General features: G+C 36.6%; 1 protein-coding gene across 2 annotated transcripts in view; it reads right to left on the reverse strand.

The window, feature by feature from the left end:
• TTC27 (tetratricopeptide repeat domain 27) overlaps window positions 1–22,548 on the reverse strand; it is a 113,408-nt gene that overhangs the window by 58,046 nt on the left and 32,814 nt on the right. The gene's annotated exons all lie outside the window — the stretch shown is intronic.

Raw genomic sequence — 22,548 nt, forward strand, 5'->3', positions numbered from 1 at the left:
TGCAAAGTCAATGCATTCTTCGAGGCTCTTGCTCTGTATCACACAATATTTACGGTATCTCTCCTTACAGTACTGAGCTGGTTTAAGAAACTAAGATTAAGGCAAGGCTGGGTTTTGAAAGAAGCAAAAAGAATGCTAGTTTTGAGAAGTGTCCTTAGAGTGACAATTAGTAGATTTTTTTTTTCCAGACTAACCAGTGACTACAATAATGTGGGTTAAGAATTAGTCCTTCAGCATGTAAAGTTGCTAAAGAAAATCACCTTAATTTGTGACAAAAAAAAGTGTGAGACACTAGGACAGTGTCTAATTACATAAGGTAGAAACAAAACGTTTCCCACAACATTCTCCTCAAGAAACTGGCTGCTCATGGCTTGGACCAGCGTACGCTTTGTTGGGTTAAAAACTGGCTGGATGGCCAGGCCCAAAGAGTTGTGGTGAATGGAGCCAAATCCAGTTGGAGGCCGGTCACTAGTGGAGTCCCCCAGGGCTCAGTGCTGGGGCCGGTCCTCTTCAATATCTTTATCGATGACCTGGATGAGGGGATCGAGTGCACCCTCAGTAAGTTTGCAGATGACACCAAGTTAGGTGCGTGTGTCGATCTGCTCGAGGGCAGGAAGGCTCTGCAGGAGGATCTGGATAGGCTGGGCCAATGGGCTGAGGTCAACTGCATGAAGTTCAACAAGGCCAAGTGCCGGGTCCTGCACCTGGGGCGTAACAACCCCAAGCAGAGCTACAGGCTGGGAGAAGAGTGGCTGGAAAGCTAGCTGCCTGGCAGAGAAGGACCTGGGAGTACTCGTTCAGAGTCGGCTGAATATGAGCCAGCAGTGTGCTCAGGTGGCCAAGAAGGCCAACAGCATCCTGGCTTGCATAAGAAGCAGTGTGGCCAGCAGGTCTAGGGAGGTGATTGTCCCCCTATACTCGGCTCTGGTGAGGCCGCACCTCGAGTACTGTGTTCAGTTTTGGGCCCCTCGCTACAAGAAGGACATGGAGGTGCTCGAGAGAGTCCAGAGAAGGGCGACAAAGCTGGTGAGGGGTCTGGAGAACAAGTCTTACGAGGAGCGGCTGAGGGAGCTGGGGTTGTTCAGCCTGGAGAAGAGGAGGCTCAGGGGCGACCTTATCGCTCTCTACAGTTACCTTAAAGGAGGCTGTAGCGAGGTGGGGGTTGGTCTGTTCTCCTACGTGCCTGGTGACAGGACGAGGGGGAATGGGCTAAAGTTGCACCAGGAGAGGTTTAGGTTGGATGTTAGGAAAAACTTCTTTACTGAAAGGGGTGTTAGGCATTGGGATGGACTGCCCAGGGAGGTGGTTGAGTCGCCATCCCTGGAGGTCTTTAAGAGACGTTTAGATGTAGCCCTTAGTGATATGGTTTAGTGTAGGACCTGTTAGTGTTAGGGCTGAGGTTGGACTAGATGATCTTAGAGGTCTCTTCCAACCTAGACGATTCTGTGATTCTGTGAATCCACCAAAAAAATCACAAAAGATCAATCAACAAAATTTCAGAAGTTTTACTGCAATAATCTGTTAGTTAATCTAGATGTATTTTTTTTTAATCATAAGAACACAGAACTACTGCAGCTGCCAAGGGGAAATATTGGTCTTGCTAATCACAAATAAGGAAGAACTTGTTGCAGATGTGAAAGTTGATGTCAGCCTTGCCTGCAAAGACCAGGAGATCAGAGTCTATGACCCTGAGAATAACAGTCAAGATGAAAAGCAACATTACAGGCTTCAGGACAGCAGATCTCACCTTGTTGAGGGATCTGTTTAGTACCACCCCATAGTGAGACTGAAGCATAGCATCCCTGCAGGACAAGAGGGCTGGATGACCTTCAAAGAAGATATAAAAAGTAGGAGGGTCCACTCCAATACACAGAAAGCTGAGCAGGTGTGACAGATGGCCAGAGCAAGTGAACAAGGAACCCCTCACTAAATTTGAATGCAAGTAGAACGTACACAAAAGGTATGAATTTATACTGGCCTCCCTAGTGGGAGTCTTAAGAAAGCAAGGGCTAAGGCAGGAATCAGAGACTGCATTCAACTGCCTAATGCAGAAGTAAAGAGGAGCCATATTCTTCACAGAGGTCACAAATGAAAAAAAAAAAAGAGCAAATGATAAAAGTTGGAACATGGGAAATCTTAATTATGTGAGGAAAACAAATTCACAGTGACAACATCAGAAATGGTTGCTTGTTCTGGAGTTCTGGAGTCTTCGTCCTCAGAGAGATCCACAAGTCAACTGAAATGAGGCACTGAGCAAGGGAAGCTGACGCTGTCTGAGGTGGGAGGTTGGACCAAATGACTTCCAGGGGCCCATTCCAACCTAAACAAGTGTATGATTCTCATTTTCTTCGCTGGCTGGTTAGAAAGCCTTAAAATGCTAAACCTTATACATAGTTTTCAGACACCAGAAGTTAAAGGAACATGCAATTATGCACACAGATAATTTGTCTAAGGTCCCCCACATACACAGAACTATAAGGCCTGCCAGTACAAAGGCACTAAACAACATTTTCTCTTAGCTAAGACAATTCTACTTAAGCAAAGTATCCTGAAAAAGACCAGTGTAGTCTGCAAAATTCAACTGGCCCGCTCAACAGAAATATACTAGCACATTTCTCAAATTTTACAACCTTTTCATCTTCGTGTACCAGGGTGCCAAATCTACACAACCTTTACTCATTTTATTAAACTCAACTCCCTCACAATACTGCTGGTCATTTGTAAAACCCTATACTTGAGGCAGGCACTGTTGAAAATACATACGAACATCTTTGCTTTTATTGTGTGCTCTTAACAGTACAAGGAAAAGATCAGACTCTTTTTGAAGTTCCTATGATTTTATAACCTACTCAGAAATCTGCTGAGCTTCTCCAGGCACTTCACTCATACAGCCACTCCAACAACAGAGTTCAAACGCCAATGATTCCCAGTAGTACAGGCAGCTTCTGGTTGAAATGGGATTTATGATTTTATACTGTAATTCTATTAGAATACTATGAAGTAAAATAAAGTACATTTGTGAGTAGGTGGTTTCCCACACCAGCCTTTTTACGTTGTACTGAAAAGCATAAATATCAAGAGAATAAGAAAAATGCTAATTACAATGAAGTAATAGAACCATGACTTAGCAACAAAACAAACCAGTCAATATAACTTTTTTTTGCTGCTCTGCTTGGTGTATGAACATGTAAAAAATTCTGTTTTGTTGAAACAAACTAAGTAGCTTTTCCATTCAAATCTAGCATACATACCAATTCTGCGTTCACCTCATTCACAAAGATTTAAAAATAAATCAGAATCAAAAGCAGATCTGATTACACATCATCAACAGTGAACACAAATCTCTCTAAACTAAATTTTCACAAACCTTAAACTGCTCGTTGTTTTTATTCTTATCACAACACTGTTTACTAATTGTTTAGTGACCAGAAATTATGAAGAAACAACAACTATGAGCATACACACAACCTTAAAATAAAACTACACAACTGAAATACATTACTGTTTCCTAAATAGACAACAGGTAACTTACATTTTTAATTGGATGTGAAAAAGTATGTGATGTTTAACCTGATTTAAATATATGACAAAAGGATTGTTTTTAAGTGCAGAATGTGTTTTATACCAAATATTTTAATGCAAAAAAAATTGATGCATAGCAAAAACCAGTAAGAACTCATCTCTTTTATTTCATAATTGTCACAGTACACATGCTCTGAATGCTTAGAGATGAAACTGCTAATAAACTTAACAATGCACTTAGAATCACAGAAAGCTGAATAAAGACTCGAATAAACAAGTCTTTGTTTTCCACCTACCATTGTCCTCAGATCAGTGCTACCCCAAGATTTTTCCTCTTTTTATTTCCCATCATATTATACATAAAGATCTCTCTATTGTTGTGTATCATTTGTATTCTTACATATAAATGATATATAATTATCATATGTAATTCTCTTTACATATCATTATACAATTGCCTTAAAATTCAACCCTCAAACTAATTAAAACACTTATCTGTGAATCCTTATTTAATTCATCCCATACAAAAACCAAACATCATTGTTTTGGAGAGGTTGTGGGTTTTGATACTAGCAGGGGAGCTCCTCCAGTTCACAAACCATCAGTTTACTGAGTTTGAATAATCTGAAGTTCAGATAGAAATTCCTCCCAATTTTATACGCTTTTATGTAAAATATATAATAATTTATATTTCTCAGAGTATTGCCTAGATATTGACTTCAGATTCAAAATTCAAACATATTCTTTCAACACAAAAAAATAAAAATTCCTTTTGGATGGTGAGTTAGAAAAGGTAACAGCAAAACATAAACCTGAATTAGGCTTATTAGCCTAGCAACTTCACTCCTTGTACATGAGAGATTATACTAAAAGAACCTACACTAAAATCATTGATCCGTATAAAACATCACGACTACATAACAGAAGAAGAAGAACAGCGGTTAAGTTGGGAACAAACAAATAGGATGATGAAGCAATCATTTCAAATCATCTTCTCACAGCAGCTTCTGTCATCTCTAACTACTAGCACCACAGACAACATTCCCAAATGATGATTTTTGGAATTTATACCGCTGATTAGGGTGGTAATTTAAGTGCCTATAAACTCCACACCTTCACAAGTATTGATAAAGTTTGTTATTTGATTGCATGTATCTAGAACTGTATAAGACCTACTAGTATGACAAAAATGTGGTCATCTGTTCATGACACTAAACCTCCAAAATAAACTATTAATTTCTAAAAACAATAGGATTGTTTTAGGCACAAGAAGTTAGAAGATAAAAGTCCATATACTCTCCAGACATATTTTATTAGTTATGAATACCTTCAGTCTTTCTAAGGCACAACAAGTAAAAACATTACATTACAATCTCACTCCAGATGATGCCTGACAAATTTTAATCCTATTTGGCATAATTATGACCTTAGTGACATGAACAAGGTAAAGGAAACAAACAAGGAAAATAGTATTTTCACACTTACAAAACACAAGGCTTCCATAAACCTTATAACACTGGATATACGTGGTGATTAACAGGTAGAAAGGCAGAGAAGAAAAGATCCAAACCTGTGCTGTATATGCCTTGATGCATTTTTTAATTTCTCACTTTCACTTAACACTGAATGCTATTCTACACTTAAAGACAATCTACAGCTGATTTGGATGAGAGAACCAAAAATATTATCAATTTATCCTACAAATTAAAACTGTATATTCATCAACATGAAAACAACTGTTTTTTAAATTTCTGATTTTTTCCTTACTAAACTGACAGTGATTTTAGGTGGTAGTTGACCACATCTTTGCCCACAATGCTTTGACAAATACCCTACCTTTTTTCCTTTTTTAAAAATTAAATAAATAACAATATGCAAGTCTTTGGAGTTACAGATTCCTAATTCATTAAACAGTCCTCAGGCAAAAATTATCAAGACAAGGACTTTAGATTTTCTTTGAAAACACCACAACTTGTATTACACACTTAAAATGAATTACATTTCAGGCATTATTCCAAGTCCTGCGTTACTGTTTCTCTTTCAGTGTTCAATGGGGAAAATGTGTTATTACTTGGTCAGGTCTTAAATATTTTCTTGCCTAACAGTATCTAATATAAATTCTACATGGCACCTTTACAGTATTGAGCCAGGACCTTTGCACTGTAACAAACACAAAATTATACAGTGCTTGAGTCTATATGACATGTATTAGCAGAAGTTACGCATTTTTCTTTATTAGGTCTTTTATTGATTTTAATGAGTTATGTCAAGATAGCACATTACAAAGACAATCGCATGATCACTTTTCATTTTTTTAATGTCTCTTCAAGTTATCGTTACTTGAATGCTACTTTCTTTTTACATGAATCATATCTGACTGTCAGTTAGGTAAATCATAGAGACAGGCAGAAATCCTAAAAGTATTAAAGTGACAGAGGATAAGATTTACTTTCCTGCACCAGCCAAGACATCAGCATATGCACAGTGCCATTTTCCAGTATTACTTTAATATTCCATATACATTTCTGTTGGTTTAGACCACACATTCAGCATATTTTTTCTGAAGTCTAAAGCTATTCACTCAAGTCAATGACAAGGGTTTATTTCGGTCTATAAAACTAATCTTGGGCCTGTACAACTAAAATAACTTTTCACCGCAACAGGTGTTAGCTGATCGTGAGCAGAGTTGGCCTTTAAGCTCTTAGCCGCAGCCGTTAGAAATACCTCTTGATGTTAAGAAGTCAAGAGCAAGGCCAAAACACCATCAGTGATCCACACCAAGGGACTGGTTTAATTAGAATGGTATTCTTAAAATTTGCTTTGTCTAGTCTTGTCTGGTAGCCTTGGCACTAAAGTTGTAACATTACATCATTGTAAATACTGAGTACCTTTTGTTCGATTTGACCACTAAAATGGGAAGACACTATTTGACTTATTTTACTTTTGGAATTTTATATATTTTATTGTGTTTGAATGGGATTATTTTACATCAGTAGTTTCAGTTTTAGGTACCTGAACATATTTGCAACAAAGAATTAATTCTATACATTTACATAAGATATATGTACACACACACAATGGACAGTGCCCTTCCACACCATCTGCAGCTATGAAGAGTCTTTCCAAGTTCACTTTCCTGTCTCTCCACACTTTATAATGGAAAATGTATGCAAAGACGTTTAAAAAAAAGTCTTGGTTAAACAGTTTAGATTAGACTAGACTCATTTAGAAATGAATGTTATACTCACTACAGCAGTAATTATATTGCACTTATCTAAATTTAATTTTAATTTTTTAAGTATCTCATTAAATCTCAATTTGCAAGTGACTGACTCTCTGAAATTTATCTACCTAGCACTTATTGTATCTGGATGTATACTGAATAAATACATAACAGAAATCACTTAGTAGCTGGCATAATCAACTCAAGCTAAGAGAGACTACAATAGATTTTCTTCTCACAATATTTACAAAATATTCCACTACTCTGTATGAGAAGGATAACAGACTTTCACTAACTGTATGCTCCATGATTTTTTTATTTTATTTTTTTAACTTTACTCAAATGCTATGTTCTGCAGCAAATAGGTAGGCTCCTGATAACATTAACGAAATGAAATCCTTACATTCCATCCCTCCAATCACTCTAAATATATTTCTCCTTCATGGCATTGCTTTTACGCAACAACTCTACTCCTTCTGATATCTATCTTGCAAAGAACAGCTATTCTCCTCCCCCCTCCAACCCTTAACTGATGCAATGTCTGCTCAAAAACTGTGCTGGCTTTTGGGCCATTTCCATAGTATGTATGAAAAATAAAAATCAGGCAGGAAAGCTCAGAAGTTAGCCTCCCTAGGTCTGAGGTGATAGGAAACTTCCTTCAAAAGACCATTTTGAACAAGCATCAATCTTAGGAGCTCCCTAAGACCCTACAGTTGCATTGACTCTACGAATAAGACTAAGTTCCTAGCTAAAGCACCTAGGTTAGATGCCCAGCTGAGGTGCTAACTGCCAACAAATCCCCTACACAAGTCCTCAACAATTTCACTTTCCAGTCTCAAATCTTGTTTGGTTCCCCGAAGCTTGTCATGGGACTGCAGACCCTTCTGGAATGATTGTTTCATCTGGGTAATGGGAAAGAACATGTTCTAAAAACAGACTTTCTTTGGATTTGGGGGGGATGAGGAGGGAGGAAGGGTGTGCGTGTGAAGAAAAAAACACCTCAGATGTATCTCACACTGTGTTATATAATTTTTAACTTAAGGCAAGAATCCAGCTGGGAAACGTGTTTGCAGAAATTTAATCAGTTTCAGTATTATGCTAACTGCTATGCTAGTAATAGATGTAAACGAACATGAATCCCCCTAATTAAGTGACCTGTCTCTTTGGAAAGAGCAGACAACCCTGTGGTATACAACTCTTCTTAATTGCCTCTGAAGACAACTAATCATATTCCTGTAGATGGCACTTTAAAAGCCACACAAAGAAAACCAAGAATAGTTTGTAATAAGAGGACTACACAATGTCTCTTTTCACTGAAGTTACTAGAAAGGGATATTGAAGAGTTGTGTGTGATTTTTTTTCCAAAATAAATGCATCTGCTAACTTGCAACTAACACAGCTGCAAGTAACAGTTGTAACTAACTAACAGTTCAACTCTGCCTAAATACTACAAAAACTATCACTTCTTATCTGCTCAGAATATTTTGTTACTATCCTCATTAGAAATGTCAAGACACTTCAGCACCTTTCTTCACCTATTTCTCCTGCCTACCTTTAAAAGAAAGCACTTCACTGGAAAAACAAAACAGAACCACCACAGCTACTTCCCAGCTATAAACTATGGTTATTCCTTTCCTTCATTCAGTTAATACTCAGACTCCGCATACTCAGCTGGCAATATGACCAGAAGTCATGATGGGAAAAAGAATGATTTCCCCAAAGAAAATATCCTCAGACTTCACAGCTTCTCTTTGTTCATCTTACTTTTTCTGGAAACGGCAACACAGGTAACATTCAGGTAAAATGAGGCTACCTTACCTCTGGTCTTGGTTCTTGCAAGTATCATTAGTTAGCAAAACATCCAACTTCCCTCTCCATGGACGTCTCATTTGGAACCTGAAGTTATCCCTAGGCCAGCTGAATTTTATTTTTGAAGGACAGGGAACAAAAACCAACATACAAAAGGTCTCTGTCTCTCTGTCTTCTGCCTTTACTACCAGATCTAAATGTTGTTCTGTGAAAGGCTGCATCTTTCTTTTTCTCTCCTTCTGATTCCATACACACTTCCTCACACGCATGAAGAATACCAATCAAAATGACTTTCTCTCTCCTCCTCCCCAAGCACACTTTTCAGTAGTGTACAGGGAAACGGTTAAGCACTTGCTATAACCATGCTTACATCCAAAGCTCAGTCCATATCTGTTTCTTCTTCCTGCTATAGTCTTTATGTCTTCTGAATACACATCAAGATTTCCTGAGCTTTCTCGTAAGTTGGATGTTTCTATGGTTTTTCTTGGAAAATCTCCTGTCTCACTTCATAACCCTGCAACTCAGAAACACGCAAACGTTGTTTGGATTGAGAAAATGGAATTAAGGCAGGTCACTTGATGCAGACATAGGTATACCGGAGTCTGATCTCCAATCAGAATTACAACAAACACAAGGATGTGATGACTGCCTTTCCAGCTAGCTGCGAATGTAACTAATAGCAGAACTGATCTGCCATTTGATATGACATCAGGGCAAATGGGGTTGTTCCTACACTTCTGCAGGTAAAACTCAGATGAAGGTCTGGCATATTATACACAAAGAAAAAGTTCAAAGAAAATGAGCATTGTAAAAACATTCTCTTGCAAGTGATGCCTCCTATGTTCCACAGAAAAAGTTACATAAAAGGATTACAAAGATTTACACTTACTGAGGAATTTTCAATGGAAACAATAAAAGACTCCAAGTTTAGGCTGGATGTGAATGCAACAAACGCAAAAAAAGCAAGCTCAGATTAGCTTGTGTGGTGTGGAGCAGAAATAAAACAAAAAGTAGGGAGATGCATGGTGAGCTATAAACATGATTCTTTAATCCTGTATAGCACAGTGCTATTTAACTTGAACACATGCAGGTAGTAACTTTCAGAGAGGCCTATGAAAGGAACATAAATCAAAGTAATCTTAAACATTTGAGAAATCAATGCAAATCAAGTTCTGCTAGGGATGTTTTAATGTTTTTGTTCCCTTAGGAGTTTCTACTTTCTAATAACAGCATAACAGTTTTATCTGAGTTCTACATCCAAACTGCAAGGTCTATCCTGGATGTCCAGGATTATTTTAATTTTCTTCTGCATTAATAGACATTTGTGGGCTGACATTTATAAGGTTTCTAAGAGCTTAACACTCTGCAATGATATCAAGTAGTATACATATTCTATCCTCTTACAAAAATTAAAAAAATATATATTTTTTTTTATTAAAGTTCAGAAGTAAGTTATCCTTGGAAGTTCTCAATCACTTTTCTTTAGGAAAAGGAAGAAACTAGAGAAGAAAAGGAAATGTCGCGAAGAATGAAGATACTGTTTTCTTTAAAGGAATCTGCTTTCAATGACTAGTGAAGGGTAAACCACATAAGATATGGCTTCTATTTTCACTTAGAATAGAGTCCAGCCATATTACTGACACACGCTCTGCTGCGCCAAACGTATCACTTATTCTGTGTTATGCTGAAAATAACTTGAGCCAGATTTGACTGTAGTAGCATTGTCTTCTTCAGGTCTGTGGTTTGGACCTACTCCTGAAACAGCGTAAGTACAGACTCCCACACCACATCACAGTACTGCATTTATTTCCTAAGGCCCAATCTCAACAGCTATAAATCAGGTTTTTGGATTCAAATGGCTAGACTTTAACTCTTCACTACCAGTGATAAGGATTTCCCTGGGTATTAAACAACAGCAAATTTCTCTGAACTACTCAACCCCAGATTTCCCTAGTCTATGCCAAGGTTCTAAACATGTCACGTGCTATTTTGCTAATATCCTAAAAAAAAATAGCATATTAAAAAAAATTGCTCTCTGCAAAGGTGGTAGAAAAGTGAATTTAAGAACAGCTATACATGATCAAGATAGTTTCAGGACTGTATGCAATAGTACATGCAGTCTGATGACTTACAATCTATTTAGCCTCGACAAACAAAGCAAATGACTGAAAAAAAGGAAGGAAGAACAACAATCACTGCCCATGGAGAATACTTTCAAACACGTTCCATTCAAATTGACAGCATGGGAAAGGCAACATGTGATACATATCCCCCGAGCAGGTATTCCCTGGGACACTAGCACAGAAGGCTCTTAATTCCCCTGGCCTACTTGCTCCATCCAAGCCCCATCCTTGCCTCTCCTCTAACAAGGAACTTTTTGGAATAGACAACATCAGAGATTAAATTATCCTCTGCTGACTGAAACCTATTTTTTGGAGAGAGTCAGTTATGAATTTTCATCTTTCCATTTACAGTATTGCTGCCTGCAGCTACAGGCAAGAACCATGATTTGTCAATACTTTCTTTAGGTTGGTCAACTCTTTAAGCCTGTATTTATTTTTTATTTTTTTGAAACACTTTAAAATGATTCTTTGACTGTTTGAGCTTTTGAGGGCAAAACCAATGTTTGCAGCACTCAGGACCACTGTAAAATCCCTTGGGCCTGACAGATCCTTATGCAATTGCCCCCGGATAGTGGGGACTGTCCACTCCCCACCGCCTATTCACATTTATGAGCTCTCCACTCTTTTTTCCATAGTGCTTAAGTGATGCTTCCTGTTTGTTTAGTCTGACCAACAGCCCCTGGAAGAATACTGCTTTGTATGCTGCTGCTATTTAATACGCCATAAATACTCTAACAGAAATTTTACCTTTCCTTTTGCAATGATAAAACTTCAGGACAAATAAACATTTGCTATAATTATCCTTAAAATACGTTAACTGAGCATCTTTTGCATTGGAAGGTAATGTAGAGTAGCAAAAATACTGGTTCTCAGATAAATTTGGAGTCCAACCATAGAAGTTATACAGCACAAAGGAACCTTGAAACCTCCTTTCACATCCCTCAGTAAAAGGCATACATACAATTGTCATCTTGAGAAAGAACAAGTTTAATGTTTCCACAATTTCAAAACTTTCAGATTTGTCAATGTCATAACAAGAATACTTAAACAGTTGCATACAGTTTTTACATTGCAAAAATGCTATTTATAAAACCACTCTATAATGATGTTAACTAGTCAAAATCAGATATTACATTTTTTTCTGTAACTCAGACAGCCAAGACAACTCAGTAAGAATTACATGCCTAAACCAGTGATTTATAGTAAGCCTGACCCTGACTCTACTATTAAGCTATGTCAGAACAATGTATAGAATTTACATACAACATCTTTGCAATCTTCAGTCTGGTAAAAAACAGCTGTATGGAGAAGAATGATGAGGCACAGTACAGGAAAATCCACACAGGGCCAGACAGGATTCTACCGGGAATGTGCCATACCTGGTTTTCCCGTTTTGAATGCCAGCAACCACCACAGGAATTTTGCCTACAACAGTCCCTGTAATTCATGAATCTACATATAGCAATCCTTGGTGTTCACAGATAAATGTCATGTTGAACGCAAGAGGCATGTCTCAATTCCTGTTTGGTGGACTAAGTGGCTAGAGTCAAAGTCTGGAGGTGACAATTTCAGTGGGAGTTCTAGGACAGTCTCAGCAGTTTCCCAGAAAAGAGCATGTTAACAAGTCTTCATGTCCATTAAAAATATTTGGGTTCTGATTCCTTCCAATTCCTGACTTCACCAGTACAAGTGGTCTGTCTCATTAAAGAGCTACTGTTCCCATTACACGCAATAGGATCAAACTGCTGGAAGTCACTAGCAGCCTGGCATTAAACTTTACGTGCCGAAGTTGGGTTTCCAGAAACACAACAAAGCTGCAGCCACCTTCCTTTCAGAGACTGAAGACAGAACGGCCCTGAAAAGACTGACTCCTCAAGCAGCATGCAAAAGTCAGGAAGGAAAGGAGTAAAAATAGGAACATGTGAGGAAAAAAGGAATCAGGAACGATGAGAGTAAAAGTGAAGGTCAGATAAATAGATGGGAGGTGAGAGCTGACAAAGTTGGACCGAGGGGAATATGGCATGATGAAGAAAGAATAACTAAAGCAAGTGGGATGCTGCTATTGGCAAACATGAATAACACTGGAAAAAATGACTGAGACTGCTGGGAAACATGAAAGAAAAACCTATCTTAGTGTGCAGAAGTGAGTAACATTCCTAAATCTGACAAGGTTATGAAGAGAGAAGTTGTACTCTGAATATATTCACCTAGAGACCAAAGCAAAGACAATGTCTGGGCTATGTTTAGACTCAAAAGTAGTTAAAGGCATGAGCTGAAATGGATTGAGACTCCAAGTCTAGTTTTAGTTATATTATGCATATAAACAACAGTAGTTTATTAAAATAGTTGTGAAAAGCAGCCAAAAGAGACATTTTCCTTCAACGTGCAAGAGGCAGCCTTTTTAGTTGTGTACCTCTAAGCTTTGCATTTACACAGTTCTGTTAGAGATTCACCAGACACATAAATAAACATGTCTACTATTAGATAAGAGGAAGATACAGAATACACAGATATATAATTATATACACTACAATTATTAGAGAGTAAGTGGTAGGATGAGGAACAGCCTTATTCCACTCAACTGACTTGCTTTCTGAGTCTTGTTCTGAGCTTCCAACCATGAAAGACGTTAAAAACAATAAAAAATATTTGCTAAACATATTCCTTTCAGTTATTCTAAACTTGAAAGGGCTTCTATTGACATGTATTAAACTAAAAACCAAAAGAAAACATCCAGTTTTAGCCAATGATATATACAAAGCAGGTACAGTACTAATTTGTGGGAATGCAAATGCATGTGCTGTTTTCTGTCCAAGTGCTGTAATTCTAAAATCAAACATCTCATTTTACAACGCTTCCAGCAGCGAGAGAGAGCAGGGAGATCTTTCACAGTCTATTTTTAAATATCTGTAAAAGTTTTCTCTCTCCTCTTTTGTCTAGACTATGATAGCAGTCATTGTAGAATGTGTTGGCCAACATATTCTGACAAATGTACTTAAAAATCTAGCTGACAAGACAGAGTCTCTCAGGAGAAAAAAGGCCAAGCTCCAACTTAACTAATGCAATACATGCTTAAGGATTATATAGGCAGGGCAGCGATGTCTTTCCAAATACATCAAGAATACACTGACTCCTATGTAGCTTCATGATTTTTACTTCAGTTCCAGAAAGGCCTCACATCTCAACTTCACATATAGAAAACAAATAGTTTAAATATTTTAAAAATATCTTTACAAATTGAAACAAATATAACATGATGCTTTTAAACATTTTATTGGCATTTGAATAGTCTTCATAGCTAACAACTCCACTTGCCATGATCAATGCAGCCAATCCAAACATGTCAGAAGTAGTTATGCCATACCACATCATCATATACGCTAACCATATAAATTTTACAGAGCAAAAAAGTCTGAGTTTTCTCACAGTAATGATGATGCTCATTTATGATATACATTGCGATCCTTTCCTATTCTATATTCAGGCAACTGGAAATTACTTCTCATAATGGTCAAAATCACTTCATGCAAATGACCTTCTGAAATTTTCTTGGATATTTGCTATCTCAAGTAATTTTTCTAAATAACACTTAGCTTATCAACATCAGTTACCCTAGTAAAATGCATTTGTGGTTGAAAAAAGAGTGGTGGGGCCTACTGGCAAGAATACTTGCTTTTTTTCTTTCCTTTATTCACAATGTACAGCTTAGTACATGATCAGTACTGAATTGACGTGTTAAATGATTACAAGTAAAATAAATGTACACAACCTACATACAGATGAATTTAAATGTTTTTAAATTAAATTAATTTTAAATTAATTTTAAAATTTTAAATTTAATTTTTAAATTTAATTAATTTAATTTATTAAATTAATTTTTGTGAAGTTTTGTAAATTAAATTAAATTGATTTCTAGTCAACAGCACTTGAAAATTCCATTTTACTATTTAAACTTCCTGCTTTTAATAAAAGATGAGAAAGGAAACACAAAAATACCAAAATCAGAGCTGTTTAACCTTTGTTCTTAAGCAAGACAGACAGTACCATGCTTTTCCACAACATACTGAAGTCAACTGAATACTTCTACAAAGGCAGCACAGTGCAAATACACAAGACTGAGATATGTTTCTTGCTGAACAGAACTCAAATGAGGATACGATAAGCATGCGAATGAATATTTTGCTGAATCCAAGCTGTAAGAATTTGTCCAGGAACATTTTTTAAAAACAGGTAAAAACAGATTTACCCTCCTTACTTCTCCCTCCCCTCAACAGCCCTTGGCTTAGTACACTTAGAACTCGATTAAATATTTTTTCTCACAAAGTTCTTATATTGCCCAATAATAAAACCTTAGAAGAAAATTCCAATTAGAAATCCCTTCCAGTACTTTGGCTACCTAAAATTTCAAGATAAAAAAAACAGGAAAAAACATTAGACATTTTCATAACGAAGCAGGTTCAGATGAACTTAAGACATAAATCTATCTTCTATTTTTCCCAAAGCAGTTAGAATCAAAAAATACTTTGTACCTGGTTTTGTGTTTGTTGGTTGTTTCTTGTTATTTTTTTTCCCCTCTAAGTGGCATTTTAACAATGAGAAATGACTCAAAGACAGTATCAGATTTATATACTTCAGAACTCTTTTGGGGAAAGAAAAAATACATTCTTCATGACTTTAATTAAAGACTATGACATTCTATTTGAAGTAAAAAAATCTGTTACTTTTTCAATACTTCATTTTAATATAGAACAGATGGACTGTTTGGGACACTTATGGAAGCAGTGTTCCACTTCTAGTTCAAACTACACAGATGATAGGAATACAGTAAATTAAACTCATTTGCTTAGAGACAGTAGCAACTGACCAGTGAACAAGAATTCAATTACATTGATTTTTCAGACGCTATGAAACAAGGAAGATTAGAGTCATATTTGAAATGCTTGGTTAGGAACAGAACAAATGAAGAGGCAATGTTAAAACTAGGCAAAGAAGACAAGGGCAAGACATTAGGAGAGCTAAATAAACTTTAAAAATAATTCTTCCTCATATACAGTACAAGAACAAAACCATTTCAAAAAACCAAAGACTTGGATTAGCTCTTGTTTGGTTTATCTCTCCCCTCCTCATCCAAACAGAAAGATCACACAACATCACTTCAAATAGAGAAGTGACTACTAGTAGTGATAATATATGAATTGAACTGATCATCAAAATATTGTCAAAACGCGAACATTAAGCACTGCACTGAGTAGTGAGAAGGTCTCATTCCCGTCAGATGATATATCAAGCAGCCTTTTCTTGAATGAGGGGTTTAATTTCATCATCTTGATGCCATGAACTCCAAAACTTTTTTGTTGAAGTAAATTATAATAGTTATAGCTGGTGAAGGACACGAGAGGGGGAAGGGAAGCCTGCAACATGTCAACCATCTGTCAGAGAGGCTGCTAGAAAAAATAAGTGAGCTGCTGATAGATAAAGATGAAGGAGGAGGGGGAGAAGAAAGGCTGCTGTGGGAAAAAATGTTACTAACTGTCATCAAATTTGCCTGCTTAACTTCGCAAACCCTTAGACAAGAGAATAATCTATTAATATTAAAACGTGATTTGCATGTTCTCTTACCACTGTGGTTTCAGTGAGACCACTAAAATCTATTGAGTAATTCTGTACAGACTATATGAAAGAGCAGACTATTCTAAAAAGGAAGGGCAATCCCAAATTTCTTCGCACTCACAATAAACTGGGAATCATCTCCTGTAAGAGATGATGCAAGCAGAGCTGCGGATTCCATGGACTCAGGGAAGAATGCAGACCACAGAGGAGAACAAAGTTGAAAGAGATGAAAGTGTCAGTTATGTTGAAATCTGATATTTGGTAAAATAAAACAACTTCAAACAGACCGTTACTTAATCCCAGTTTTGGAATGGAATGCAAGCTTCCCCCCTGCCCTGCAACACATGCGCTACAGCATCCAGTTAATGTACCCTAAAACTTCTAAACACACACAACAGAACAGCAGCAAAAATAACTGGTAACACTAGGTTAATTTCGTATTCACGATACGTTGTAAATGTAAGTACCAGACACTTGGTGACTCAGCATCCAATAAATCTAGTTGAGCCTTTGCACATGATGCTTCTGTGGAAAGAGGAACCTTCCCTTTTGCTATGCTCCATCTGATTTTCCAGTAATGCGTGATGGACCAGAAAACATACATGCATTCAATTAGCAGCAGTGTTTGGATGCTGACATTTCTGGAAAAGGATTCAGGCTTTTCAGTAAGAGTGCTTAGGAAAAAAAAAAAAGGAAGAAAGAAAGGATAGAATAGCTTTTAATTCATTAACCTAAAGAAAAATAAGTCTTACTAGTGCTATTAGCAGGGCTTTTCAGAGAGAAAGTCTTTGCAGCATAATAATCTTGTAACCAGCAAAGACTATTCAAAATGGGCAACACTGCTTAGAAAAGAAGTGAAAGAAGCTTTTTATAAAGCCCACAAAAGTTACAGCAGTAGAGACGCATGGTAATCTTAATGAGCTTTTCAATACTCTTGCTGGTTATAAAACAAAGAAAACTGCAGCGATTTTCTCAGCAGAGAAAAATGCACTGCTTTTATTTAAGCTATATTAACAACTGCTCTTTAGAAACCAAATTGGCATGTTAGTTTTACAGAGATTTTAATAGGAAGACTTAACATTACAAATATCATGTGCTGTGATTTGATTGCTCCCTAGTTCCACATTAATATCACAAACGCGATACAAAAGATGACAGAAACAAAGCATTCCCATTTTCACCCTCTCTCTCCTCCGAAAACCCCTTCTTAGTGAAAAGCAGAAGTAATTCATATACATACACACACACACTCAATGAAATGTGCACTATGATTCTTTGCTGTGATTTTCAAATGCACTATACACACCATCAGTTTCTATTACACTCAAATGCCCACCTTGAAAAAAAATCTGTCCAACTGTTCTCAAATTCCTCAGTAAAAAGAAAGTCTCTTATGGAATTAGTAATTCAACACACTGGAAAAACAAAGGAAGTGATCTATTCCTTCCTATCTGCTCCATCTTTGGAATACATAGTATTCCTTGGATTTTGACCGTCTCCTCCACATTCTCTAGGTCATTAATCAGACCTTGGTAATCTTCATGGCATTATCGGAACAACTTTAGAATGATCAAGTATTTTTGTTGAAGGAAGGTGAAATATTTATGTACTGTGAACAGAATAAAAGCTATTATTCTTAAAGAGAAAAAATAGCATCAGAAAGACATCCTCACCTGCAGAAAATGCTGATAGACAGAAGAGCTGTCAGAACTTCCTTTGCCCAGGTTTTCATCACGTAACAAATAAACCAACTGCTCTACTCTCCATAAGAGAATAATAAACCAACACAGCTAAGTTTGCCAAGATACCTTTTCTTTCACTTCTCATCTTGTACAAAGAATAAAAATAAGGGGCTAAGATATGAGAATCACAATGCAAGAGGCTTCTGGTTCCCAGCCTTTCATTGCTTTTCTTCCTCTGTCTCCTACAGTTTAATACTGCTGCTACCACTCAAAGTCATATGATCATAACCCACTAAGAGAAGAAAAACAACACAATTTTCTCCCACACGACGCTAGGTGCACATCACATTTGCCACACATCTCCTCTCCCCCGGATAAAGTGAAGGCCAGGACAGATGGCAGGGGTAATGTTACAGACCAGCTGTAGCTCCTTAATCCTGGATATTCTGTTGGAGGAGTATTGTATCAGATGATGAAACACTAAATTGACTCTCTAGTATGTACACTATAAGCTATGGTATAAGCTTTCTAGAAAGCTGTAAGAACTTGTATTGCAGAGTATAATCTTAAATATTAGGTGTTGTTTTTAAACGCTTTTTTTGCTTTTGTAAGAAGAAAATGCAATGCCATCTAGTAGTTATTCCTTCCCAGAACCTGAGGTTCTGGGAGTAAACTAAGCTACAAAACCTCCATGTGAAAACAATACTGAGTTAGTTCTTGGATTCCTTGCATCAGATACCTCCTATTTCCTATATAGAGTGCTCTGGAGAAAAAGGTTTATTAAGAGAAAAACTCCAGTAATTCTAACAGAGAAGCACTGGGTTTCAATATTGGGTTACTGTCTCTTTTTTCCTCTCCTGAAAACGGCTTTTTAATGCAATATTCAGTAAGCTAAATCAGAAAGTTTGCCAAACATAATATGCATAACTATGCCTCTGAATCAATTTGTGTGTTATCTGATCTCTAAACACAATCTTAGCTTTCTTGGGAGTCCAAGTGCTTTTTCTTAATAGCATACAAACCACTATAACTGTTGCCGTAAATTCTTAGGCATGAGAATAATAATTTCCTCTAAAAACAAACATTTTTGTGTTTATTTTTATGTGTATGAGAGATAAATTTCTTCTGTAAAGATAAATCAACAATTTAACTATAAGCAGAAGAAAATAAAATATTTCTAATTTCAGATACAGGTTAACAGCTTAAAAGCTGAAATATTATGCTGATGACTGGTGAACAGATTTGACTGGAACACCTCAAGTACTGAAGACCAAATTACTTATCTAATAATCTAATAGGAACTATCCCAGCCAATGAGGTTACACATAGAATTAAACAGGATTTTGTGCACCTCCATACCTTGATGCAAAAGTCAACAATTCTAAAAGTAATTCTTAGTTAAAAACATTAGTACTTTCATGACAATGGCAACTATTCCCAAGTTACTTCAGTAAACAAATAGCAGCAATCATCATCCTTTCGTATTTGTCCGCAATATCCAATTTTTAATAGCGCTGTTTTTAAGACTGCATGCTACGTGGTTTAAAATACATATATAGCTTAAGGATCTAGTCATTTTCAACTTGTAGAGATATAAATGGGAGTTCAGAATGCTGGTTTGCCAAACTACACTTAATAAAAGGCAGGACCACATCATTTACTAGGATTCACTTTTATCATCCTTTCTCCCTCGTACTACCTGGACATTAAATCTCTCTGCTAGAAAGAACCTGCAGGTCACATGCATTTGTTTTGCAGTATCCAAAGGAACAGGATCTCTTGATGATCCACTGAACTGTGACAAGTGCCTTAAAATTTCTCAAGAATGCTAGGATATCTTGAAATGCCCTCCTTTCTTCGGGAAAGATAAATTTCAGCAGATATCAGATGAATGCATGACAACCATCTAACCAGCCTGCAGATTTAGGAATCCACATGTAGGCTGAGAAGATGCCTGCTCACACACGCACACACACACATAGTAGTTTAAATGATGCTAAAGAAATTACCATGAGCAGCATTGATATAGGGCTCATTGTCTGTATCACTAGGTTGTACTAAAGCTTAGAAAAATACTTTAAGTACAAGCGATAAATTTTGCAGTGCCACTTCCACATTCAGCTGGCAGACACTGCAAGAACCAAGGTCATGCTAACATTCATATACAACATCCCCACTACCAGGGAGCACAGCAATCTATTTGCTTGCCTCAGTGGCTCAGATGGAACTAAGACACAGAATAGCTCAGAGATTTCACCATGAAATTCTACTGCCCACAATTTCTGGCTGAAGCACAAACACTACAGAAGACACCTTTATTAAAAATAACTTATAGAAGCTCATGTCTGATTTCTGTTTTCAGTTTCAAGGAAACATTTGTCATTGTAATGTTAAAATTCACACTTCTTATTTGTATTTTGGGAGCACAAGTCCAGATCAAAAGTGAAAATAACAGTAAGATTGAATTGTGTCGCTACAGACAGATAATTGGGAAAGTTTAATTAAAGTTTAAAAGAACATTATTCCAATATTGAAATTTATTATTTACTCTATTATTTACTCTAAATGTTAGGTTACCAGCTATATCTTTAAGTCGCTGCTGTACACTAAACTCTACACTATCAGAGAGATCTACATTCCTGTTCATTTATTGCTACAGATCCTTCTGTGTGTTTTTTTTGTTTGGTTGGTTTTTTTTGCCTGATCAGAGCCCAAAGCGATAGGGAAGCCTAAACATATCTCTCAGCTATATATCTCTGGAGGCATAGCCCCCAGCTGCAGGAAGTATTTAAGGAGCAAGTTCATCGGCTCTCGTGATTTTTGAGTAATCAGCCACTAGATGGCAGAAAAATGCAGTTTAATTTTCTTATTATGATGAATTCACCCAACAAATCTCTTACATCTCAGGTATCAGGTAATATGATGCCTCAAGCAATGTAAAATACAAGATCTGAGTAAAGCGGATTACCCTTCTTACCTAGTATATGTGCTACCATGACTTTTCCCCTCTGCTGTAAAACCTGAAGAGTGTTTAAATGTTTGCAAATCCAAGTGTTAAAAACAAGTAAACCTCACTATAAATTTCATTATTCTGGAACGCATAAAATTATGAGAATAGGAGCAGTCTCATTAAAGATGTTCTGTTACCACAATACCACTCCACTTTCTATTAAAAGGATAAAATACGTGGAGAACAAGTTAATTCAAGATTCAGGTATATCAGGACCACTTTTCCATCCAAGAATTAGTGGGTGGACTAATAGGTAGTGGGAAGACTGAAGCAGGGAGTATATAAAAACCCTAGGGAGCTTGACAGGAAATAAAAAGTGAGAAGTAAAATTCTGAGTTTTCACAGATGGCCCTCAATTAAAAACATATTATTTAAACACAAACTGGCCGGGTTTGTTAGAACAAAATTATAATGCACATCTGGAAAATTTATATATCTGCACAACTTTATTTTTGAAAAAAATATACTGTAAGTTTCACAATTTTTTCAAAAATTTGCAATATTAGGTTAACCTGTTTTCTTCATTCCTACTACCTGTTCTACATGGGCTTAATTTTCCTGCTCTCTATTCCAACCTTTCTAAAAAACAAAACAGAACTGTATTGCAAAAAGGACACATTTCAGCAAGTATGAGGATGTAGTCAGAAAGCACTATAGTAATTGCAGAAAAAATAAAGAGACTACACATAACAAACTGTTTCATAGTGATTCACTCAGTTCCCCCCCATTCCTATCTTATGTGTACTGCAGTATCATGGGGTCCTAAACAAGCATGAATTTAAAACCAACCTACTTCACATTCAATTTAATAAAAGAATTAGGATTTTCCAGACAGAACTTCTTTTTTGACCAGAAAAACATTACCATGGTTAACCCTCCTGTCTACAATCCTTTCACATATGTGCAAGTGATACAATTTTATCTAACTTGAAATCTACAAGATTTTTGCTGAGATCTTATTCACAAATTCTAACAAGAACTTACTCTTCCAGATAGTACTGCTATGGAAAATGAGTATAAGGCTGCAAGCTTTGCGTTGGAGAGCAAAGCACCCTATATTGCACTAAAGCTGAAGTCTAACACTGCAAAGCAAGTAAAAATGACAATATAATCACTTTCCTTTTCCTCTTCTTCCCTCAAGTAAACTACTACTGAAAAAAAAAAAAAACACACAAAAAAACAGAAGGCACTGAGGCAGGGGCAAGCTGTATTTTGTCTTGGTTAAAAAAATACTTTGAAGAAATAGGTAAGTTAGAATTTTGAAGGCTTTTTTGGAAGTTACATATTTGTTCTGCAGCAAGAAGACAAATTATCCACTGGGCTGGGAAGAAACATGTCTATGTGGAACACCTGATACTTAAACTGAATAGATCTGATAGAAGAAATTTGCAGTTTCTTTTGAAGTCCCCTTACAAAACACAGTTAAAAGAAGAGCACTTTGAACACCAGTGCCATAAAAGAGCTTGTTGTGAAAACGTATGCTTTAACATTACACTGTCATTCATATAGTTAATAAAAACTAAAACAAGTGAAAAATGTTTAGTATGTGCTTTCAGGTGAGATTAAATT

The sequence above is a fragment of the Anser cygnoides genome, chromosome 3, assembly GCF_040182565.1.
Source record: "Anser cygnoides isolate HZ-2024a breed goose chromosome 3, Taihu_goose_T2T_genome, whole genome shotgun sequence".
Classification (NCBI taxonomy): domain Eukaryota; kingdom Metazoa; phylum Chordata; class Aves; order Anseriformes; family Anatidae; genus Anser; species Anser cygnoides.